Source organism: Eurosta solidaginis, chromosome X (genome assembly GCF_040869045.1).
Source record: "Eurosta solidaginis isolate ZX-2024a chromosome X, ASM4086904v1, whole genome shotgun sequence".
Classification (NCBI taxonomy): domain Eukaryota; kingdom Metazoa; phylum Arthropoda; class Insecta; order Diptera; family Tephritidae; genus Eurosta; species Eurosta solidaginis.
Window position 1 is genome coordinate 13,366,178 of NC_090324.1, and position 26,473 is coordinate 13,392,650.

At 39.9% G+C, this 26,473-nt stretch overlaps 1 protein-coding gene and 1 pseudogene across 10 annotated transcripts in view; both read left to right on the forward strand.

Annotated features, from left to right (window-relative positions):
* Positions 1–26,473, forward strand: part of LOC137234572 (plasma membrane calcium-transporting ATPase 2-like) — a 2,440,841-nt gene that overhangs the window by 1,590,746 nt on the left and 823,622 nt on the right. The window lies entirely within an intron of this gene.
* LOC137234353 (heat shock 70 kDa protein 4L pseudogene) lies at positions 4,823–25,303 on the forward strand (annotated as a pseudogene).

Below are 26,473 nucleotides of genomic sequence, written 5' to 3' on the forward strand. Positions count from 1 at the left end.
ACTGAAAAGAAGGAAAGAAACATTTACTGGCATATTGCGATGGTACCATTTCGAAAACCTCCACGTAATTATCATCAGGCAATTTCGTAATATTATCAAAGATTTCACCGAGATTCGAACCGCGAATCACACGGTGAAAGTGCAGTTGCTTTAACCACTAGGTTATCCTGCTTGTATTTGTTTCCTTGCTTAATTCAGTTTATCTCATTTCTACACTAACAACACAATTGAGATTTCTGTCTCTATATTAATTTTTGTGTGTTATTTAGCTTTGTTTTTGTAAAGTTTCTTTTTCGGTGCAAATGAGAAGCTTTGTAAACTCGGGCTCAGTTTTACATATTTATGTTTGTTTGTTTAATGGTGTGTTCAATTTATACTTATTACTTAAGAATTCGTGAGCTTAACACCGGCTTATAATAATTAAATATTCAATTATTATTTTTTTCAAAGAGAAAAATGAAAAGAAGGAAAGAAACTTTTATTGGCATCTTGCGATGGTACCATTTCGAAAACCTCCACGTAATCATCATCAGGCAATTTCGTAAAGTTATCAAAGTTCGAACCGCGAATGCAGTTGTCTTAACCACTAGGGTGTCCTGCTTGTATTTGTTTCCTTGCTCAATTCAGTTTATCTCATTTCTACACTAACAACATAATTGAAACATTGTGTCTATATATTAATTTTTGTTTGTTAGGTTAGGGTAGGTTAGGTTCAAGTGGCTGCCGTCCACATCGGAGCGGTACACTTAGGCCTTTATAGGCCCATTGTGAAACCACACGGATTTGTTCCTACTCTCCTAATCAAACGACTACGTTGTATTTGTGAAGCTAACCACTAGCGTCGTGTATTGGCCTCAGTCAGATCTACGAGAAAAATTTTGCCCACCCCTCTTCTTCTTCTTCCGAGCGCTGGACATTCACGGTGTAGATGCCTAACATTTTCAGGCTCTTCTTCGTTGCCGCAGCTTCTACAATAATCATTAAATGGAGCGCCAATCCTTTTCGCATGCAGTCCAATACAAACATGACCAGTGAGAAGACCTACAACTAAGGAAAGATTCCTTTTACGGAAGGTAAGAAGCTCTCGCGATTTCTTCTCATTCCATTCCGGCCATGTGAGTTTTGCCGTGTGGCATCTACCATCATGTTTCCACCCGGCTCCCGCTTCCATCAGTAGAGCCTCCTTTGTCTTGAGCTTGCAGGTGGAGAGCGGCATGCCCATCCACTTCCAGTATGGTGGAAGGAAGGTACCCTTTCTTGCAATCTCATCCGCCATCTCATTACCTGGTATGCCCTTATGTCCCGGAACCCATACCAGATGCAGAGTAAACTGTTTAGCCATCATGCTAAGTGATCTGCAGTAGCCTACTACAGTTTCAGAATTAGTTGTGACTTAGTCAAGGGCTTTCAGTGCTGCTTGACTGTCTGAGAAAATATAAATGTGCTTCTGAGTGCCTTGAATGGCCGCAAGCTCGGCCTGAAATACGCTACAGTGATCCGGGAGGCGAAACGAATTTTGTATGTCCAATCGTTCCGAATAGAGACCCCCTCCCTCTTATCCAGTTTAGATCCATCCGTGTAGAACTGAATGCTGTTAGTGGGCCAATTAGGGTCATTCACCCACTGCTCCCTCTCAGGGATTTATATCTCGTATCCCTTGTTAAAGTTGGTATGTGGTTTGCAGAAATCTGTCCATTATGGTATGCAGAATCTGTCGAGTATATCAATATGGTTGCAGTGAGACCATGAGGTAAGTTTCCTCATCCTAATAGGTGCACATGCTGCATATTTTATGCCCAGTCCATTATTAACGGCCCATGGTTCGACCCTTCTTAATTCCACCTGCAGAGAGTTTGTGGAAACTTCCCACTTATTACCGAGGCAAGGTCGTCAGCATGTGCTATAACTTTACAGCCCCGCTCGTTCTCCATGTCCCTTAGCAGCAGATTCGCCGCCAAGACCCACAACAGAGGGCATAGGACTCCACCTCGGGAGTTCCCCTACTGAAGAACCTGCTCACCGATACCCCTGAAAGTTCAGCCTCTACTACCCTGCATAGCAGCAACTGGTGCACAATACCCACCAGCTGAGATTCGGTGCCCAGATCAGTCAGTACCTTAATGATTGAGTCGGGTTTGATGTTATTGAACGCTCTTTCTATGTCTAGGAAAGCTGCCCGGCAGTATTCTTTGAAGGAGAACGATCTCTCTATGCACGATGTAATTTAGAACAATGCCGTTTCCGTTGATTTACCCTACACATGAGCATGTTGTGCTTCAGAGGGTTGGTCATTCACTGCCTCCCTGATATAGATAGATTGATGGGCCTGAAGTCCTTAGACTTCGTAAGGCAAGCTTTGCCTGCTTTGGGAATAAATGCCACTTTAAATATTTTCCATATACGTGGGATGTGACTTAGTTCCACGACACCTCCTATTATAGCGTATAGCTAGTTAGTGTTGCATTCCAAGGATTGTTGCAGTTATATAGGTGTAACTCCGTCCGGCCCTCGAGTTTTGAATGGTTCAAAAGATTGGATGGCCTAAGATATCTTATCCCTTGTAATTAGGTTGTGCAGTATAGGTTGCACTGTTGCCTGTGTGAAGCTTTGTGTATCCCCTGGTTCATTCCTAGTTGCACGATAATCAAAATCAGGCAATTTCGTAACGCTATCAAAGGTTTCACCGAGATTAGAACCGCGAATCACACGGTGAAACTGCAGTTGCCTTAACCCTTAATTAGGCGCATTGAGAAAATCACCCAGTTAGGCGCATGGGGTCTTGAGTGACCCCAAAAAAACATTGGAAAAGGAATATTAAAAGGAATAAAACTAAATAGATTTCTACAATAATTAATAAAGTTCTTTAAATACTTAATTTTAAGAAGGAAAAACTGACTGGAACATTCAAATTATTAAAAAAAAAAAAAGAAAACAGTGAACCTCTCTTAAAACTAATTTTTTTGGCATAGCCGAGATCAAATAAAAAAATAAAAATTATTCAGTCTCATCAGCGGATTCTTCTGTTCTGCATCCGACGCACTAAACCCTTGAGGGTTTCAGAAAAATAAATTTACGACACTGGAAACATTTTGTTGGCACTTTTTTGTCGTCTTTTCTGGGACATGATGAACAGCGCCCGCGCTTAGCTGTCGACTGATGCACCGCCTCGTTTATATCATGAACTTCACGGAGCCGTTTTTTTGTTGTCGCTGGTACAGTACGTAGTTGTATGCGACGCTTTTGGAGATCTTCTACAAGTTCTGCTGCTACTTTCTTCAAGAAAATCCGTCTTGTATGTGTCATAATCTTCTCAGTATTCGCTTTGTGTAACACAAATGTGTTAATGCCAGATATGTTTATAAGATGAAAAACTACAGCCAGTGGCCATCTCTTTGTTCTTAATCCAACATTATAATTGCTGCAAAGTTGGTCATTACAATCCACACCACCTTTGGTACTATTGTAATAAGTAATTATTTCTGGTTTCTGAGCGCTTGCTGTTGTTTTGTCAATGGCGTTATCATTGTGTATGGTTGAAAGTAAAACAACAGTTTTCTTTGGCTTAGGAACATATGAGACTACAGTCATTTGATTATGAAATCCGAAAACAGAATATCAGGCTTCCTTTTATTCAATGTACCAATAATAATAAATTTATATTCAGACGTTATTAACTCCTGAGCCAGTTTTGTACTTGTGTACCAATTGCCAGTTGTTATGTTTCGACCGCTGGTTTTATTGGTTCAACTAAACGTTTTACAATCTCATCTGGAGAACTAGATATACAATATTCTCCATCTGGTTGTTTTCCAGCATAAACTTCAAACTTGCACAAGTAATATGTTTTTGAATCAACCATGGCTCGGACTTTTATTTCCATACTTGTTTGGTTTATTAGGCATATAAACCTTCCCCTTACATACTCGCCGGGGCTATTAGCATCTAAAAACTTACGCCCTAGAATTTGACATAAATATCTTTTATCTGCCATATTATCAATTTTTAGCCTTTCCTCTCGATCTGACGTATTATCAAACCGCAGACATCTCAACAAAAATAGAAAACGTTTATAAGTCATTGTTAGCCGGAACATATCTATGCCTGATCCATCTTGTGCCCATAAGTCAATAAAATTCAAGTGAGACCCTTTAGACCTCCACACATAATCAGTAAGCCTAAAACTGCATTCATTTCCGTATCATCAATAGGAAGTGCATCACGATCTCTTCGGAACTTTTCCTTTATTTTATCAATATATAAATTGGTATTTGTGACCAAAAGTTCAATAACTTCACTGTCAAAGAACAATTGGAAGCATTCACGGCGAAATTTTGCGCTTCTAGCACACTGTTTGACTCCAGGTAAATGTAAAATAATATTTTGTGCTCGGGTCCTTACTGCGTTCGATGGTGGTACTTTACACCATTTCACTTTCGGGCCATTTCTCTGAGTATGTCGCGATAAAAAATAATTACCTTCCGTTGATACAGGGATGTCTTGGATATCTTCAGACTCCTCAATTTCGCTTTCCGAATTATGAGCACTATCAATGACGGCATCATTTACAGTTTCGTCTTCCGAATTCGAACCAGCAACATCTTTCTCTTCATCAAGCACCTCATCCAGCCATTGCAATATTTGTTTGTCGTTAGGCATTTCAATTCAATAAAAAAAAACTAAAAAAAAAGAAAATAGAAAGAAAATCAAAAATTCATAATTAAATCATACAGTATAAAAAAACACGTACAAAGAGAAATAGTAAACAATATACTAATATAAACACAAAAAAATCACAATAGTAAAAACTTACCTCTGCCAAAAAATGGAACGTAACTGGTCGCATGGGGTCAGTGCTCTAAACGTCATCGATGCGTGCGCGCGCGTTGATGTTCTGAACGCGACTAACTTGCGTACCCCACGGCAAGTGAGGTAGGTAGAAAGAGCACTAGTACGCTCTGAAGACTGTAAGCCATTATTTTTTTAATTTCATGTTGCCCTGACCCCATGCGCCTAATTAAAGTTTAATCACTAGGCTATCCTGCTTGTATTTGTTTCCTTGCTTAATTCAGTTTATCTCATTTCTACACTAACAACACAATTGAGATATTCTCTCTCTATATTAATTTTTCTGTGTTATGTAGATTTGTTTTTGTAAAGTTTCTTTTTCGTTGCGAATGAGAGGCTTTGTAAATTCGGGCTAAGTTTTACATATCTATGTTTGTTTGTTTAATGGTGTGTTCAATTTATATTTATTATTTAAGTATTCATGAGCTTTAACACCGGCTTATAATAATTTAATATTCGTTTATTATGTTTTTCTAAGAGAAAACTGAAAAGAAAGAAAGAATTATTTACTGGCATATTGCGATGTTACCATTTCGAAAACCTCCACGTAATCATCATCAGAGAATTTCGCCATGTTATCAAGTGTTTTACCGAGATTCGAACAGCGTATCACACGGTGAAACTGCAGTTGCCTTAATCACTAGTGAAATGTTTGATTTGGAATAAAAGATGTGAACGGTTTGGTAGTCAAACATTAGTTCTCTTTATTAAATAAATTCTTTCCCTTTTATAGTTATTTACTTAACCTATACATTCATAATAGTCTTAATACTAATAAACTAAAAATATGTACATTGATAATGGGGTATGCATAAATGTAGGTTTGTATACATGCTTTTTATACATGTAGATTTGTATGCATGCTTGCATACATGTAGATTTGTATGCATGCTTGCAAAGTCAGCAGATCAATGTGAGTATTTGGTTAATTCCCATTATTGGTTGTATGTAAATAATAAGCAGAATTTATTAGCTGCTAACGGACAAGGGTTTCATATTCGGCATTCCATTGATGTTAGCTAACCGCGGGTTAGTTCAATAATTTATGTTATATAATATTGTAATATGATTATTACTAAAATGTATTTGGCATAGAAGTTCATGATGCGTAATGCCGCAAGTGTATTACATAGGTGGGTATGACTCCTAAAGCTACACCAATAGCCTTAGAAAAAGAGGGTTATATAATTATTTTCAATGATTTTGATATTTTACTGTAACTTGATATTGTAGTGAAAGATGTTGTTTGCTTTGCTTCTGATTTGCTGATCTTGATATTTTTATTGTTTACATTTTATGCATATCCCTTTTTTTAAAAATTTTAAGTTTAATGATTATTTCACTTATTGTATTTATTGTATATATTTTATAGCCGGATTTTAAATGTGTCGACCCATATTAAGTCCGCTTTTTTTTTTAATTATTTTCTAATATTTATATGGAAATATGAAGCAGAAAAAAAAATATTTGTTTTCAATTGCTTAGATACTAATTATACTGAGTAGATTGGAATATTTATTTTTAGATTATTTCTAAGATATATCTTAGATGGACTACTAATTCCTTATTTATTTCTTCTATTACTAGTTTCTAAATTATTTTTATAGTTCCTACCATTTTTATCCTACTATTATTTATTATTGACCTTACTTTTTTTTTCATAATTAGGTAAATCTGTAATAAATTGTATATATAATAGAGGGGGTTGCTGATGGAAGAGCGGGGTAGTTATATTAATGGATAAGTGGAAGGTATAGTGGGTGCAAAAAAAATTTCGTATCTTTAAATTTTTAATAATTTCCCTATTTTCCAGCAATATTTTTGATCTTATTTGTCATGTGATTTCTGCGGCGGACACCAAGACAGAATCGTCATGACTTTTATGAAGAATTTACTTTTATTTTTATAGCGGGATTTGTCACTTTCACAACCTTTTTGGGTTTGTGCAATTGTTTGATCTTAGAGAATTTGGGTACCTACTTTTATTATTTTAAATTTGCCTACTCGAGTAAATATTCAATTATTTTTCACCAATTTATCCCTCAGGAGAACTGTGTTTTTCTTAAAAATTTCAAGTCCTGGATTGGCGGCATTTGTACAACGTGTGTACAGCCTGATAAGTAATTGTCCTAAGTCAATTTTATCATCTACAATCAGGTTGCTTGTATTTCTTACGCTACCATTTTAGCAGCGCGACATGTCTTATTGATGCAAATTTATATAGCGCTACACTTATATTTTTATAGGTTCTCTTTGTGACTTTTCTTCATTCTTTTCTTTTTGTTGTTATGGGCTGGTTTTTTAAATTTTTCTTGTTCTTAGTTTTTGCCTATTCCCACTGTCCTAGAATTTTATATTACTTCATGACTATTTTTGTCAGGAGCCATCAAAGGAATTATGCGAATTTTTGATTTGCTTTTCGCTTTTGGCAGGGTTGCCTTTTTATGTTTACTATTTGAGATTTATTTGAATTGTTTATCGCTCTTCCTCAGCTTTGGGTTTGGTTTAGGTAATGGGTTGCAAAAGCTGGTGTTTCTTAGATACGAGTTGTGGCGGGTTTTACCTGCCTAAATTTGTGCTTCATATAGTTTTTGAGCATCATCGCTTTGCGATGATCAATAGCATGAATACACAACCTATAACTGCTAACCAAACATCTGGGATGTTCGGAGTATTTTCTGTATTTACATTAGTTGGTGGGTCATACTTGATTATCTTGTTATCTGTTCTTTCAGAGCTTTCTTTACCTACCTCGTAGCCAGCTATGGCTACCATGATGCCTTGGGCTATTTTTGTCCACCAACACATCTTGAAAGTTCTCTAATTTTAATAAGAAGTTAGATATTTTGTTTTATGACTTTTTATTTTGTGAATATTGTTGATTAAAACTATTTTTAAAAAAAAATTTTTAATATTCCAAAAAAAATTTTCTTAGTGTAGTTTATAATATATTTGGATATATTCTTATCTATTCGTATTAAACGGGCTTTTAATATACTTTTTTAATTTTTTTTTTTTTTTGGTGCCACTTAACATTTGGAATTTTCGGGGAACACTCTCCTAATCATACGCATTATTTCCTCTTCCCTGGTAGTGGGGTTTATAATATCCTCAATTGTGGGTTCCCTTTCCATACCTATTATCTTCCACAATTTCTTTAATCCTTCTAACTCTTTTTGTAAGTCCCTAGTGTGTCGGGTATTTTCGTCCCACCAATAGAGAGGAATATCTGAGGAGTTTCTTTGCATTTTAGTAGTTATGGTTAATTTTTAAATTTATTAAAATGTTCTATGGGCTTTCTTTAGAGGATAGGTGAACTGGCTGAAGTTGATTGACTATTTTACAGAAGTGTCCTAAACATTCCAATTTACTTGAATTTTTTTTCTTGTAAAAGTTTAATTTAAGATTTTTACATTTTAGCCTTTTTTCGAATAAGAAATTTTTTATTTTCCTATTACTTCTTTTTTCCATAAAAATTTTACTTCAAATTTTAACAAATTATATCAATTTTTTTTTTCAAGTTCAAAAGAAATTCTTCGTACATACTTTTGTTTTAGTTTAAATTTTACATTATTTATTTATTTTTTTTTACAAGTCCTATTTAAAAAAAAAATTCCTAAGCAAAAACGAGAAAAAAAAACAAAAAAAAAATTCCTAAGCAAAAACTATTGTTTGTTTCTAAAATTTGTATATACTTATATTAATTGCCTCGATTGTTATGCCTCCGATCTCGCCATGAAATATTTCTGGTTTCGTTTTGTTGTTAACTTGTGCCAATTGAAAGGTGTCCTTCGATCCCGTTGTGTTACCACCAAATATTTTTCAACTGAGTTTGCCAAATTCTTGCCGAAAAACGGCTTTCCTTGATAATATCTTAATTGATGCCATATAGTAGTACCTGTGGTTTACATCCAAGAGTTTAATTGTACTGCAACGGTGCCAATATTAGATTTTTGGGTGCTGCCATAATGACATTAAAGGCTGCTTTGTTTAAATGTCCTTTTTTCTCCTTTTTCCTTTCTTTAAATAAAAACTTTTTACTTTTTTTACAAATGGTCGGAATCCTGGGCAGTAAGATCCTTTTTAGCAGTTGTGCCAATTTTTGATCTGAACTGGCAGGATTCTTCCTCCAGCAAGATCTAGATAATTTTGCTTAATAGCAAATTTTTCAGCAAATCAAGGATCAGGCTGGCAGGATCGCCATGAAATGTTTGAAGGCGAATCCTGCTTATTTTATATCCAGGATTTTCCTCCAGCAAGGTCTTCAGCAGTTTTGCTAATTCTTGACCTCCTGGCAGGATCGCCATGAAATGTTTGATTTGGAATAAAAGATGTGAACGGTTTGGTAGTCAAACATTAATTCTCTTTATTAAATAAAATCTTTCCCTTTTATAGTTATTTACTTAACCTATACATTCATAATTATCTTAAACCTAATAAACTAAAAATATGTACATTGGTAATGGGGTACGCATACATGTAGGTTTGTATACATGCTTTCTATACATGTAGATTTGTATGTATGCTTGCATACATGTAGATTTGTATGCCTGCTTGCATCGTCAGCAGATCAATGCGAGTAATTTGGTTAATGCTATGCATACATGTAGGTTTGTATGCATGCTTGCAAAGTCAGCAGATCAATGTGAGTATTTGGTTAATTCCCATTATTGGTTGTATATAAATAATAAGCAGAATTTATTAGCTGTGAACGGACACGGGTTTCATATTCGGCATTCCATTGATGTTAGCTAACCGCTAGGTTAGTTCAATAATTTATGTTGTATAATATTGTAATATGATTATTACTAAAATGTATTTGGCATAGAAGTTCATGATGCGTAATGCCGCAAGTGTATTACATAGGTGTGTATGACGCCTAATGCTACATTAGGCTATCCTGATTGTATTTGTTTCTTTGCTTAATTCAGTTTATATCATTTCCGCACTATCAACATAATTGAGACATTCTGTCTCTATGTTCGTTTTTGTGTGTTATGTAGATTTATTTTTGTAAAGTTTCTTTTTCGCTGCGAATGAGAAGGTTTTAAACTCGTGCTCAGTTTTACATATTTATGTTTGTTTGTTTAATAGTGTGTTCAATTTATATTTATTATTTAAGAATACATGAGCTTAACACCGGCTTATAATAATTGAATATTCAATTATGATTTTCTAAGAAAAAACTGAAAAGAAAGAAAAAAACAATTACTGGCATATTGCAATGGTACCATTTCGGAAACTGCCACGTAATCATCATCAATCAATTTCGTAATGTTATCAAAGGTTTCACCGATATTAGAACCGCGAATCACACGGTGAAACTGCAGTTGCCTTAACCACTAGGCTATCCTGCTTGTATTTGTTTCCTTGCTTAATTCAGTTTATCTCATTTCTACACTAACAACACAATTGAGATATTCTGTCTCTATATAAATTTTTCTGTGTTATGTAGATTTGTTTTTGTAAAGTTTCTAATTCACCCTGTATTACAACTATGGAAGGCTCTGTAACCAGACTGAAATTCGCTCAAGATCCTGTTTGTATTTAGATATTCCTTAATTTGAGCAGCCGCCCATTTTTCCCAGACTTTTGACAAGACTGGCAATATACTTATGGGACGATAATCCGTTGAGACAGCAGCCGAAGGTTTTTTAGCAACAGGACTAACTTTTATATTTTCCAAACATCGGGAAATATTGACGTTGTTATTGAAAAATTAATTATGTGAGTCAGAGTTGACACTATGTATTGTATTATCTGTTGCAAAAACCTAAGACTAACACCATCCTCACCAACTGCATTCGATTTAATTGCAATCATACTTCACACGACATCGACCTCTGTCACTGCATTGAACTGAAATTCATTTTCTGGTGTATGGAGTAAATTTTCATCATTCATGAAGTTCTTGTAATTTTTTGTTTTGCATGATTGTAGAAAGAAATTGTTCATATCATCTGGATTTAAATCGCATTCTGAATAAATTTTTGCGTCTATACCCAGGGATGTTAAATTTTGTCACAGATTTTTAACCGGTAAATTAGAATCAAACTTCGTTTTATAAAATTCTCTTTTAGAATTCTTAATTAGAAATGTAGCATATATTCTGGGATTGACTACTTTAAAATCCCTGTAGTAGAACTGTGTTCTATTTATGCAACTTAGGGCTACGTTATATGAAATACACAACATGTCGTGGTCAAATAATCCAGCAAGGGAGAATTTGTCATAATGGAGCACTTCGGAACTGTTGGATGCGCACATCAAATCTAGCAAACTAGGTTTGCAGTTGTGTGAAAATCACGTAGGATATTTATTCACGACATCTAGTCCTATGGAGTTCAAATCATCCGTTAATTTTAGACATCGTGAGTCATTATTTAGTATATCCGTGTTGAAATCGCCGCAAATATATGCTCATACATGTGCGAAAACTGTGCCAATTGCGAAAATAAATTATCTAGCTTAAATGTTTTATTGGGGTTGTATACATATATAATTAAGCATTTCTTATACCTATTCCCAACTTCCATGAAAATATACTCAATAGGATCATCTACACTTGACTTAAAAATTAGTTTGTGAGGAATATTTGCTTTGCAGTATATGGCAACACCCCCGCCTCTAGGACTTGTTTTCTTGTCGTTCCTATTCACTTTGTAGCCATTTAATGCATACATGTACCAATATCTTCTCTAAACCAAGTCTCAGGCACACATATAATATCTATATTTGAATCCTGCAGAATGAAGTTCATGTAATTAAGCTTTGTGGTATTAAAGCTACGAGCGTTAATGTGACAGAACTGCAAGCCCGGATGATTTTTCCTTAAAAAATTTAAGATAATCCTCTAACAATCGTTGTCAGTGCTCAAGAACCCATTCGAACTATCCATAATAATTTCTTGCACGCAAGAATGATATATTTCACCATTCGTATGAATATAATAGGTGCGAGAGAGCACGATACATTGTGGGAAAGTTAAAATTGCCAACATACTATTTCATTTGCAGAATTTTTTATTCCGAATGGTTTACTTTGTCAAAAATTCGTGTGGCTGTGTACGTTTTTGGTCACACGCTTTTGGCAGGGTAGTTACATATGGTCATGCACTTACTTTGTTGAGGGTGAGTTTTTGTCTTAAGAAAAAGATATACAAAGTGCGTGTGGGTGTTATGGGTGCATATACTTGTCGGTTTGTATGCAAAATTATCTTGGGTGGTAAAATAAACTTAAAGAAAAGTTGCAAAAATTTGGAAATGTTCGTTGCTATGGGCTTATTATAAAATATATTTTATGTAATATATGTAAGGCTAAATTGGCCAGCGGTGAATTTCACGCTGGAAAAATATGTAACTCGGATAGTATTACCGAACTAAGTGGGTATATATGTACATATATTACATATATACGTATACCTTTTTATAATTAAGTAGATATTTATCGCAAGGAACTTTTTGGGTATATAGAACCGGGCAGTGGATTTTCCGTTTGTACGGAAATACAAATTTACTTACCGAAAAATTATAAGGGTTTCGAAAGGACTGTACCTATTGGTACCAGTCGGTAGGCAAATAAAATATTTTGCCGTTTAGGCTTTATGATGATGGGTTATATACCACGGTCCAGATCTTTTGATCGGAGGGTATACAATTGGGGAATTTTAGTTTTGGGTCCGTACTTTAGACGGAGGGAATATAAATGGGGGTATTATGGGGGTATATATTGGGTAACAAAAGTACTAGGTTGGGTTAGGTTGGGTGGTAGCGTCCCTGATAGGGGAAGCTCACTTGGACAACATGAACGTCCGTTGTGAAGCCACATATAATAAACTAAAATAATGGTGACGTAGATATAACTACTTAGAGAATCTTTGGGTAGCAACTGAGTTTCCAATATTGAGACTTACCGAATGGATACCCATGGGACAGTGCCCTGTCAAAACCCAATGACAATTGATAAGTGCGCCTTAGCGAACCCAATTATTTCAGCAGACCTCCTGCCAGCCACTTTCGGCCAGAAAGATCTTGCTACCCTGCAAGACGTAGTGTCCGCCCAACGTTTGCTGAGCTGACTCGAGGCCCAGCTATGGAGGAGCAATCCACAGGTGGCTAGCGGAATCCCGAAAACCCTACAGCCATCTTCATCCGGACTAAGAGATCCGCGTGACATTTACCCGGAATATCACTATGGCCCGCGACCCAGATAATCTTAATTGTAAAATAATTCGATGCAATCGCAAGTGAGGTCAGGCCATCCCAGACCACCCTCGATCGCACTGTAGTTGAGCTCAAGGCCTTTATAGCCGCTTGGCAATCAGAGTAGATGTTAAATTCCCTAACCGTAGTAGCACTGGATAGCATTTCATCCACCGCATCCTTAATTGCAGCAACTTTCGCTTGGAATACACTGCAGTGCCAGCCAACTTAAACTTGCGGCTTACATTTAGCTCTTGACAAATACTGAAACCGATCAGCGCTGTCCGTTGCACTGACACTAACATTTTGGATGTGCTTGCCGTGTCCAGTGCTTTCCACCAGACCAGCACCCCATAGAGCAGAATCGGTTTGACCACCATCTCATAAAGCCAGACCACCGACCATGTAGGTGAAGATCCATGCGCAAATGGGACTGGCTATCCTTATTTCATATTTATAAATTCCCAGACTCACCTTATAGAGCTCCCAGTCCTAGGGTAATTTACTCCTCCTAGCTCTGTTAAAGAGTCGCCTACTGGATGCTCTCGAGTCGGCAAGAGAATCAGACCACCAGGGCAGCTTGCCCTTCCCCCTGTAAGTTTTCAATGAACAGGACAGTTGAAAGGCGCTATTGCTTGCCGAAGTGAAGTTTTACACCAGAACGTCTATCTTAGATTCGGACAGGTCCGAACCAACGATAGGCGCCGCAGGCAATAGCTCTCCCAGCTTCCTACAATACAAGTCCCAGTTGGTACTTTTAGGGTTCCCAAAAGATATTTTACCGTGACGTTCTTCGTTCACCGAGAATTGAATATATCGGTGATCAGAGCAGGAGTGCTCATTGAGAACCCCCAGCCAGGTATCCGATCTTCCAGTTCTCTGCTAACCAGGGTGAGGTCCAGGACCTCCTCCCTTACCGCAGTAATAAAAGTCAAGTCATTCCCCCTATTACATATACAAAGTCCCTCATATACAATAAAAGGAAATAAAGGCTCACCTCTGGTGTTCGTATCCGAGCTAGCCCGTATGCTATGGTGGGCATTAGCATCGGCACCTATGATTACGCCAACACCTCTCCGCCTTGCTTCAGAGGTGATTTCGCCCAGTATCACAGGTGGTGGTCCCGTTGCATCCCCATGGAGCAGGTAAGCTGAGACCACCCACATTTCGTTACTGCCTCGCTCGAGGCAGACCGTTGTTACATCAGCATTGCTGAAATTAGAAAGAATAAAAACTTTAAATTCCTTTTTAATAAACACACAGGATCTAGACCTACCTGCCTCCCCATGCACCAAGGTGTTGAATTTTCCCGTCCTTAATCCAGAAAATTTTCCGCCGTTACTACTCAGCCATGGCTCTTGGACAAGGATTATATCCACTCCGCCTTTTCCAAGACAGAGCAACAAGTTTTCGGAAGCCGGCTTGGAATGCTGAAGGTTGGAATGACAGATTTCCATCAACACCACTCTTCTTCTGCACCCCATCCTTGGCGGATTCGCCCTCGGAGGCTAGGAGATCCTCCTCACCCACAGACGATTTAGACTGATGATGGATCCTGCCATCGATGATTCGCAATCGGAGGCTAGGAGCTCCTCCTCTGCCCTATCAGCCAGACGACTAGCACTGATGACAGATCCCGCGATTGACATTATTCTCTTAAAGATACAGGCCGGTCGCTGGTCAGCACAAGTAATCAGTCTAAATCCATGAAACCACCACGAGTATTCGAAGCATGGCCGCGGACCTGGGCTCTCCATAACAGCGGTCATATAGGCCGCTGATATGGGGCTGGCGACCCACGGTCACTCCTCTCGGCAGATGGCACTATACTCCCTACTCCTATCCAGGACACCGAGGGTGATGGAGCCCGCTCGTTTAGCGATTTCGCTAAACGCTAGTGCGTCCCCACCACCTCGTGCTCTTTTTGTCGTTGAGGCATTCCGCTCATCCGACCTTTGTCGCTTCCTAGCCCCCAGACCCTGCTGCTCACCTGCAACGTTCGACACCGGTGTGTGGTCGTCGCCAGCTAAAACGCTCCTGGCCCACTCCAGTGTCCGCGAATGCTATCTGAAATCTGAGCTGCATCCCTTCCGCCGTTTGAACCCAAACCCCTGCGCTGATTCGTCTGATCAGCCCTTTTGATCCGCCGGGAGCTTTCCCGGCTGCCAGGTACCTGCTTCAGAGCGCTCTCCCCACCTGTCGCCTCCATCGCACCATGACGACCTCCGCCATCACACCTATCCTCCTTTTTATTTATGTTCGTGTTCATTCGAAGAAGTCCCCTTCAAGGCCGCTATCCGGAACCGATTGTGCAGTCGCCCTTCAACGGTCCCGTGATTATCTATGCTACACAGGGAGGCCACGCGAGAGTTGACGCATTACCTTATGGATAATGCGTTCAGAGCCAGACCGGACGCAAAGCGGGAAAATCTTACCTACACCACTAACTTAAAGGCGACGGATCCGGAAGGTACCTTGAGGCCTGGCACGGTTTTAACGGGACGTGGACAGGTGTAGCATGAGCTTACCAGCCGTTTCGATAGGGTTTCACCCATTTACTAAGGTGGCAGAATATCCCACCTACCAGCCCAAAGTCATCAAGTCTAAAACAGAGTCAAAATCAAAATCCCTAACAATCCTGTTCATCACCGTTGTGTGCCGACACTTGACACTTAACAGAGTCCTCCCTGCTTTGAGCTCGGCACAATGACTCAGGGGTGCGGGTTTTATCGAGTTGTCCACTCTAGATCCGCCATTATCAGTAGAAGCATGGACACCTCGTGCCTTTGTTGAATTGCTCCTCGTGCGACCGATCACAAATTGTCATAAATATCCTCTAACGGGAGTCCAAGAACACTTGCTGTTGCAACAGGGAAGGACCATAATGTGAGGGGTGTTAGAGGTGTTGGTTCCACTTTACAATTAAAGAGATGGTTGGTGTCATATGGGACAAATTGCAAGCAGGGCATACATTTTGTATGTCGGGGTTGATTCTGGATAGGTAAGAGTTTAATATGTTACAGTATCCATTTCGAAGTTGAGTGAAGTGTGTGTTCCTCTTCCGAAAGTTTTGGATACTGTGTTTTGAGTACTGGATTCACCGCGAAATTCCTGGTATAAAGGACCGCCGCCTGTTTGTGGAGTTCACTGAGAACCTGCTTATGTCTTGTTGCTTCATACGGCTGAGTTCTCAGGTGCCGTATTTCCTCATAATGCTTACAGAAATGACTCCTTAAGCCCCTGGGCTGTGTTGGCTCATCAATCAGATGTCTGTTGGGATGCCCAGGTTTCTGGGTAGTCAACAGGAACTGTTTGGTTAGCATTTCATTTCTCTCCCTGATAGGGAGTATTCTCGCCTCATTATGTAGATGGTGTTCTGGAGACATAAGAAGACAGCCCGTGGCGGTTCTGAGTGCAGTATTTTGGCAGGCCTGAAGGTTCTTCCAGTGAGTAGTTTTTAGGTTTGGCGACCATATAGGGGACGCGTAGCTTGCAATCGGCTGGCCGATTGCTTTGTAAGTTGTAATGAGCGTTTCTTTGTCCTTTCCCCATGTACTGCCAGCAAGAAATTCGAAGATTTTATTACCGCTCTGGATTTTCGGTACAATTGCGGCTGCATGCTCACCAAAATGTAGATCTGATCAAACGTTACACCCAAGATTTTGGGGTGTAGGACAGTCGGCAGCGTAGTGCTATCGACGTGGATGTTCAAAATGGTCTACATTTGGGACGTCCATGTTGTAAATAAGTTCGCGGAGGATTTAGTCGGTGATAATGCCAGGTTTCGCGGACCGAACAAACTGGAGAGATCAGGGAGGTAACCGTTTATACTGTTGCAAAGCTCATCGATCTGTGGGCCTGGGCATGTGGCCATTATTGTGCAGTCATCGGCGTAGGAAACGTGCTCCTCGCCGTATTGTGTTGTTCCTACTTGATATGTTGTGGTGTAATTTTAGTTTTATTTTAATATATGTATGGTTTTTGTTTCCAATTATTTTTTTCAAACTGTTTTCCAAGTGTATTTTTTCTTAAAAAAAAAATTTTTTTTTGTTTTTTTCACAAAACTTCTTTTCTTTTGAGTTTCCTTTTTTTATGTAAATAAAACTTGTTACTACGTTTTGGTTTGTAATATAAAATTTTGTGTTTTTTTGCTGTTTTCACCAATTTTTGTTTGTAAATTTTTTTTTTGTAAAAAATTACATGCAATTTTTTTCTTCAAATAAATCTTCAGTTTTTTTCTTACAATTTCTCAATTGTTTTGTCTTTGTTAACATACATGTATGTATGTTTTTTGCAATTTATTTTACATAATTTTTCTTTGTAACTTTTGTTTTTTGTGTCCGTACCGACCTCGTTTATTTTTTTGTTTATTATTTATATAAAACGGCTTTTAATTTTTGTAAAAAAATTCGTGTTGCTTTAGTTTTTTTTTTTAATAATTTTTCCTTTTCTTCCTTCGTTTTTTTTTTTGTGTATTGTATTTGTATATATTTTGAGTTTTTGTAACACTTTTTTTTTGCACTTTTGTTTTTTTTCTCAATGAAAATTTTATAATTTTTTTGTAAAATACGAAACATTTTTTTCTTTTTCTCACCACCCTTACCTTCATACTTTATTTTGTGTACATATGTATGTACGTATTTTTTTGTAAAAATTGTCTTTGTTGAATTCTTTTACTTTTGTATGTATTGTTTTTTACTTAAACACTTTGTTTTTTGGTATTTATTTCTGCGTAAAAATTTGTGCTTGTTTCTTTTAAATTTTAATTTAGTTTTTGGTCGCTGGTGCACTTTGGCCGCGAAAGGACCATGTATAATTACTGCACTATAGAGAAAGCACCTTTTTTTATATTTTAATAAAATAATATTATTTCATTAGGTATATTAAAAAATTAAAAAAAAAAAAAATCAAACTTGCGCGACAGCGAGCGGGCGGTAAACATCACTTATCGGGAGATAAAAAAAGGGCAGGTCATGCGATGCGGGCACGATCGATTCGTGTTGGTGGGAAGTTTAATAGAAACTGAATTATGTGAGTGTGCGCGGTGGGGATTGCAGACGCAGCTGAGCTGCGGAGGGGGCGGCCTTAGTCCAAAAATTGGATCGTGTCTTCAACATGCTCTCCCCCGCGTCCGACGCGTGGTTGGGTTGGATTGAGGATGGCATCGATCCTGTCTAGCCGACCGGCTCTGAATTACCCGTTGGCGGTGTTGAGCTGGAGCGCGCTGTGGTTCGCTGTCAGGGCGACGCGTGTTGGTGGCCTGGCGTCGAGATCGATGTAGGAGGGTGAGATGGCCGAGCGAACATTTTCGGCAGCTGGATTTGGAGTCATATGCCCAGGTGCTGTGCGACACTGCAAGGCAGTTGATGCAGTATCGGTGGTTCCTCGCGCACTCCTAACGCTCCTCAGCTTCATCGCGAGGAACGCCTGGCACTACCTTAGTACGTGTCGCTAGCCACATAGACGGCATTTCTGCATCTCCATAGATTTGCGGGTCCTCTAAAGAAAAGAAAAACAAATCGTATTTTTCAGGTATGGGTGAGGGTATCTTATATATCTTTTCAGATTGCTAGGGGGAATGAAAGCAGAGGGTACCAGAGGTAGCACTGCAAGGCAGTTGGTAGCACGCACAGTTTGGCAATATTCCAATTAATTTGTGCGTTTTGGGATTCGAATTCCTCGAACCGGGTTATCCGATCCAGGGTGTAAAGTGAGTACCCGCCCTAAACGCCATTCGCTCGGGGGTAGTAAATCATCCTTTACCACGACTAAATCTCCAACTTGAGTATTGCATTGCGGACATTTCCATTTGTACCGCTTGTGCAGCTCCTTGAGGTACTCGTTCTGCCATCCTGTGCTGAACTGGTGGTGAAGTACTTTTAGTTTCTGCCATTTATTGACCAAGGTGAGATGCTCTGCAGTTGGCTCCGGCATAGATAAGAGTGGCGCGCCACATAGCAAATGCCCTCGTGTTAGGACTAGGGATCCATTGTATCTTCGGGCATAGGGGAGAGCGGTCGGGAGTGAGGACCGCCTCTATGCGAACTAAGAAGGCAGTGAGCTTTAAACTTTTCACGCTACTTCCCATAGACCACCCATGTGTGGAGCGTGTTCGGCCTGAGTGCGTCTGGAACCGGCAGTGGGTAGGCGCACACGGGTCGATCTCGGGTTGATAGTGCTCTCGAAAGAAAGTAAAAGAACAAAACGCAAAGAGGATTTCCTCGTTATAATAGTGTTTTAATTAGAGTGTAGGAAAATATATACAAGGATACAATATTACCGTTGAGTGTAAAACTGATGACGGTGATACTCGGCGATGTGTGCTGGTTGGCGGTCGATCGAAAAAGAGGCCGGTTATCCCGTTGAGGACAACCGCTAAGCCGCCAAAAGGTCCTCTGGTATTAAGGAGGGGAAAAACCACACACACAATTACCCTTACGTATGCGTGCATGGGTGCTGACAACCTGCACACACACATGCATGTGTACGCAACGCATGCATGTGCATGCATGCACACAAGTGCGGCGTGAGTGTGGGTGTATGGAAATATTATTAAAACATTAGGGAGGGGCGCCGTCAATCAAGTGAAAGTTAGGCATTTGGCCTAAACATGCCGCCCCCCTTGCGGTACGCAACGTCACAGTCCGCCAAGGATCACCGACCGTGAAGAAGAGAAGAAAAAAAGTAAAAACTTATAACTAATTATATCTAACTTAACATAAACGCCGGTCAGTCCGCCGGCTTGGCGGCACGCAAGATGGTTTGCGCAATGGGTGAGCTTGGTTGCTGATGCCTCTGTCATTCGGCACTTTTCCCGTTATGATTCAAGGCCTAAGCCAGGCTTGCCTAGAGCTAGGGATAGCGAAAAGAAGTAAGAAGATATACGTGTTCATATTTCTTGCCGTTTATTACAAATTCATTGGAAATTCTATGCTTGTGAATTTTGTATGAAGAAAATTTAATAAAAAATAGCTTATTGTAATGATACAAGATTTTAAACGCATACCTGCATTGTGAATTCATACAAGTGGCGAAGGTTTGATAGAAATGTTCACAATAGTAAACAGCTTCGAGCACCTGTTCAATCGTTGTTCGATTACCTAAATCATTAGCTCACCAGTGGTATATTGCTTTATTTACATATTTTAAAATGCCTGCGTAGCTGGTGGCTTGAATTTAATCTATAAACTTGATTTTAGAAATGAATATTAATATGTAGTCTGATTTTCGGTAGACAAATTTAAAAGAAAGCTGATTTGAGACAAATGTACAATTCATGGCACTTCAATTTAATAACGGCGAGCAAAAGAAAAACAAACCTTTATTCCCTTATCTGGCCATTCGCGACTGCCGTTCTCCCTGTCAGCTATTATTTGACACGTAGGTATGGCAATGGAGGAATCGAACGATTTTCCGCTGGTACGAATTCACAATGCAAGTCTGTGTACACCAAAATTCAATAAAAATAACAAAGTATAAAAAATTCATTTGTTTCGGTCGTTACCGAATATTTTGATGTTAGGCCTTGGTTGTGCCCGAGAGTACCCATCCGAAGATGGTACTCTGAGCCAGCAAAGGGCCAAACGTGGTGGGCAGAATCCCTGGTAATATTATTTCCGCATATACATCTGTTCCTAGGATGAGGCGGATCGGCGCGGATGCATGGAACTGCGGATCCGCCAGACGGAGATGTGCGTACGGGGCTGCGATGGCACTGTCGATGCTGGTTATGGGTGTCATGCGCCGAAAATTTGATACGACCGCAGCATGGGTCGCAATTCTTTTGTTTTGTCCGTGTCTTCCTCGGATACGCAGCAGACATCCTGCTTGCCCGCCAATGTTGCTGGTAGGAAGTTGGAGCTCCTGGGCGAGCTCATCCGCATTGGGGGAGCATCCATCGATTAAGGCGCGGACGAGGTGTAGCCGCCCCCCTGCTTCTATTTTCACGACCGCGGTGGGGGTGATCGCTACCGTCGGTATCATGGTGGCGGTGGCAGCTGAATGCGGGGCTAGGAGCCCTGCCCGGAAGGCGGACACTGTGGTGAGTTGTAACGATCCGGATCCGTTGCGGCGGTCCTGCGGCTGATGATGGGGGTGAAGTCGTTGTTGCAGGCGAAGAGGCCTTGTCTCCGCTCTGCGGTCGCGCGAAGTCGTCTCCGTTGGGGGTTCCTGGGTTGCCGGCGAAGAGACCGGGTCTCCGCTCGGCCGTTATATGTTTGGCGCTGTGCTGTCGCTGTCCCTTGTCGGAGCCGCTTCATCTCATGCTGCAATCGAGGTCGAAATGACTTGGCTGTTGGTGGTATGGTCGGGCGAAGAGACCGCGTCTCCGCTCCGGTCCGTCTGGCATCCTGGTTTCGGGGTGGACGAAGAGGTCCAGTCTCCGTTCCAACGTCCGACGCATATAAAGAGATCGAGTCGTCTATCCGCTCTCGGGGTGAATCTAGCTCCTCTTCCACTTGGACGCTCCATGGCTTGGAGCGGGCTTCTCGGAGTAGCTGCTCCTCCTCGTCGATCGAGGCGATGTGGAGCATCGTGTGGTGCTTCTCGCCGCACCGTTTGCATCGCCCTTGGCTTGGGCACGCGTTAGAGCGGTGATCAGGGGCCAGACAATTTCCGCAGTAGCTTCCGCGTATCGCCACATAGAGGCGCTCTTCTGGCTTTTTTGCCCGAAAGATGGGGCATAAGCGGATAGGGTGTCGCCCAAGACACACTCGGCATTCAGATGAATAACGCACTGCGTGCGCGGCGGCATTCCGTTTCAAGGCGGCAAAACGACCCATTTTCTGAAAGGAATGCAATGGGTTTGAGTAGGTCGGGTCCTTGTCGGAGTGCAGGGGCGAGTGGTCCCTAATTGTATTGTTGAGATTTGGAAAATTTTAGTAGCGCGCGCATAAGGGGAAACATCTGTCGCTGCATAAAAAAAATATTCATATGTGGCGCGCATTATGTGCATGGCCTCCTTCCCCGCACGTTATGTGCCTGGGTCTTTAGTGCCTTATTTTGTTTATTTTGTGTCACCCGGTAGCGTTTTAGTTAGCCACGGGCACACTAATGCTGCAGAAAAATTAGCATTTACGATTTTCGGTTCGCACATTCTGGTACCGAACCGGGTAGAAAGGGTATAGCGTGGGTTCTTTTGATTCGCTGTTATTTGTGTTGTTGGTGCTAAAACTCAACAATTTCCCTGCCCGCCCCACAAAAATGTTTGGACAGCAAATTGTATGCGATGTAAAGAAAAAATAAAAATCTTCGTTTTGGACGAAGAGAAAAATTTGTAGAATGAATCATTTTTTTTTTTGTATTGCCTTCACTTATTTCTTCAACTTTTCCCCAAGTACGCTTGTAGTCATGTTTTATTGATGGCCTTTATCAAAAGGCGTGGTTCCCGAAGGATATTTGGCTCCGTTACCGGTTTCTCAGACTCGGGTTTGTGGGTACCCGTTTGCATCTTTTTATGCATCCTAATATAATGTACATTTAAACTCGGCATGTATATGTACATACGTTGGTATAAGTATATGGACCGTCAGTGCACGGACTTTACCGCATTGGTAGGTTTACTAGCTTTTCTGGCCCATTTTCATTTTCTACTACTACTACCATCGAGGCCCAAAATCTACCAATATTTCAGTATTTTCGCACTGTAAACGTATACTGTGATAATTTTAAAGAGTTGAATTGCCGAGCCCACCCGACTAACATTAGGAGGCGATACTGACCAAATCAGTCAATTTTGAAAATTTTCTGAAGAACTTAAACCAGAAAAAAAATTTTTGAGTAGAGAAATATAGTAACTGAGTACGCGAATATTTTCTGCGCTATTTTTTCCGTTTTTTTTTTTTTTTTTTAATTTGTACGAAAATAAAGGGTTCTACGTAAACGATTTCCTTTCGAGATCGGTTATTTTGTGGCAGTACTTTTGGTACCTTGGAATATTGTTGTTGTGATTAGACGTTTTGGTACATGTTTGTCGGTATTTCACACGCACGATACAGGAAAAAAGTGAGTCGTATAGGCATAAGCAATGTACATAGATCTATACAAATGTACATGTAATTTTGTCTTGTTTACGAGTTTTAAAGTGTCATCTTCTGAAATGCGCGTTATTTGTTTTACAATAACTTATTAAGTGTTTGGGACAAATAAGAACTATAGCGGTTGTTTTCTTGGTAAAAAAATCTACCAACTACTACTATTTTAATTTTTTTGTCTACCAACATTTTCCTCTTAAAAAGTCCGCGTACTGGTAGATATTTGCTGGCAACAAAGACAAAAAAAAATTGCGAACATTCATACACGCCCGTGTATAGAATGTAAATTTCTCAGAATTGAAACAAACGGGACTAATCGAAAGATTTTTTCCGTTGTTTCATTCTTTTTACTACGGCGCGTGGCCGTAGTACAATCATTCGCAATTTTCTTTAGCGGTCAAAAACCAATTTATGACTCGTTGTGCGTAAATTAAACCTGGTTATAAGGTCTGGAAAAAACGTGGAATAATAGCTCTCTTATAGTATTTTATATCGTCGATACTGATTCAAGTACTCAACGCTGAAAAACTTCCTTTCATTGCGGCATCAATAACAGAAGACAGTGAAAAATGTCTGTGATTGGAATCGATTTCGGCAATGAGTCTTGCTAGGTAGCTGCAGCAAAAACTGGAGGAAACCAAACACTAGCAAATGACTATATTTTGCGTGCAACACCAACATGTCTTTTTTTGCAAGGGCACTCTTCCGAAGTGTTCCAACAATGTGTCGGCGCGTGAGCAGATGAGTGTGGGGAGACTTTTCCATCAAAGTGCACAGCTATTAGCTGTGAAAGTTCAACACCCTGCGCCAGACTTCAAGGGCTTGGCGGTTGTTGGCAATGACTTTCAAGAAATCAAACTCGCCGACTTTCGCGGAAAATATTTAGCACTATTCTTCTATCCTCTCGACTTGAAAGTGCGCTGTTTCAACACTTGATTTCATTTATTATCACGATGTAAATAAATAAGCAATGGGTGAAATCTCTGATAGGTGTATGTATGTAACCCAGCTGCTTATCGGCCTTTAGAAAATTGGTATAAAAATCGACTATGTAGCGTAATAATGGGCGCATATTTTTATATCCATATCTAATTAAGTTATTGTAAAAAAAAATCAGGCCCAATATGTAAATATAAAATGTGATAAAGTGGTTTCAAACGTTTACTGGGACGCAAATTCAATGATCCACACGTACAACGTGAACTTGTTAGCATTCCAACGAAGGTAGAGCAACGCCCAGATGGTGGCATAGGCTTCAAAGTAGACTACTTGGATCAGGAGCAACATTTTCCCCTGAACAGGTGACTGCTATGCTATTCACCAAACTTAAGGAAACATCGACTTCTGCTCTGCAAGCCCAGGTGAAGGACTGTGTAATCGCGTGTCCAGCATATTTTACAAACTCTGAACGTAACTCATTGTTGGACGCTGCTCAAACTGCTGGACTGAATGTTTTGCGCCTTATGAATGAACCTACGGCAACGGCACTATCCTATGGTTTCTACAAGCAGGACTTACCAGATGAGAATAAAGCCGCGTAACGTAGTTTTCGTTGATTGTGGCCATTCGTCTTTACAAGTCAGCGTGTGTTCTTTTACCAAGGGTAAATTGAAGATGATTGCAAGTGCTTGGGATCAGATTGGAGGTCGCGGCTTTGACAGTGTTTTAGGGGAATATTGCGCTAAAGAATTCTATGACCGCTACAAGCTGAACGCTAAAACTAATCCTCGTGCTTATTTGCGTTTGCTGACGGAAATAGAAAAGCTGAAAAAACAGATGTCAGCAAATAGTACTAAACTGCCAATAAATATAGAATGTTTTATGGATGACGTTGATGTTTCTTCATCACTGCAACGCACACAAATGGAAGAGTTGTGTGCGCACTTGTTTAAACGAGTAGAGATGACATTCATAAAGTTGTTGCAGGATTCCAAACTGTCGCTGGATGACATACACTCCGTAGAAGTTGTTGGTGGAACTACCCGTATTCCGGCGATAAAACAGCTTATTGAGCAGGTGTTCGGTAAACCGGCTAGTACCACTTTGAATCAAGATGAATCAGTATCACGTGGTGCAGCACTGCAATGTGCAATAATATCACCGGCAGTACGTGTTCGCAAGTTTGTGGTAACCGATATTCAAAATTATGCCGTCAAAGTAACTTGGGATGGTGAGGGGTCTCAAAGTGGGGGTGAAATTGAAGTATTCCCTGCGACGACGCAATGACAGTGTGCAGGCCTTTGCTGCTGATGGACGTGTCTTACACAGATTTGGGGGGAAGGGAACGGCTGATGGTGAACTCCCGATTTGGTGGCGCTGCGTGCTAAGTATAGAGTACGTTGGTTTTTGGGGTGAAAGCATATCTGTTGGTGGCACACCGGGAAAAACGGGCTACGGTTGATCTCATTATGGTGAGCATGGAATATTCTTTAGCTACTATTGCTTAACCTATATAAAACCCTTTGACTTTAGTGTTGTTCCTGACTGCTAGACTATCATGCACCCAATGCTTTCGTTGTCCAATGTGGCGCTGCTGTGATCGTAGGGCATTCACTCCATGGAGCAAGTCGCACTCCGGTGGCTTTGGCGGTTGCATTGGATTTGGGATACGTATTTGGTAAGTGGTTTTACATTTCATATTCAGCCCAATTCTGAACAAAAAACCGTGCGACCTTTTCTTTCGCCCATTCCTCGTATTCTAAATAAAAATTCCTCGTGAGTTTTTTTTCCACTTCTCTCTTTCCTATTATTCTGAACAATGTTCGAAAAGGCGGAGACCGGTTATGGGAGAAAAGTAGGTATTATGAATGTGAGGGAGATTTAGTTGCCATTTCATAGTTTGTTTTTCTTCTCACTTGTTAAATTAAAGGGAATGCATCCAAATAGTTAAAGGAAATTGGTTCTTTTAAGAAAGAACACTTATTTGTACAAATTTGTGCTAAAATATGTATGTACATTCTACCACAATATTCTCTATTTTAAGTAGAAAAGTATATCATAAGCATCGTAAGAGCTCTTGGTGTATTTGATGCAACCATCCAGAAATTCCGCAGGGATTTTTAAGAAGGCTTAAATAGATTTCGGCATATGGCGAAAGGCGAACTCAACTCGACTTGGCCCTGGAAAATTGCTTTGCTGGACGAAAGCATGCAACCCCCTGCTGCCTCCTTCTTATGCTCCTCTGTTGATGTTGCTGTGGCACAAATTCATTACTCATTTCAGTGAATAACACATGAAATGCAATACTGTGCATTGTTTATACTTTATTTCTTAGTTTCAACCAAATTCGCAAAAATAATTAAACTTTTCAATTTTTTTTTTTTTTTTTTTTTTTTAAGAAATAAGAAATGCGCAACGAAATTTCAATTCACAAACCAGCTGACGTTGAAAATTCGA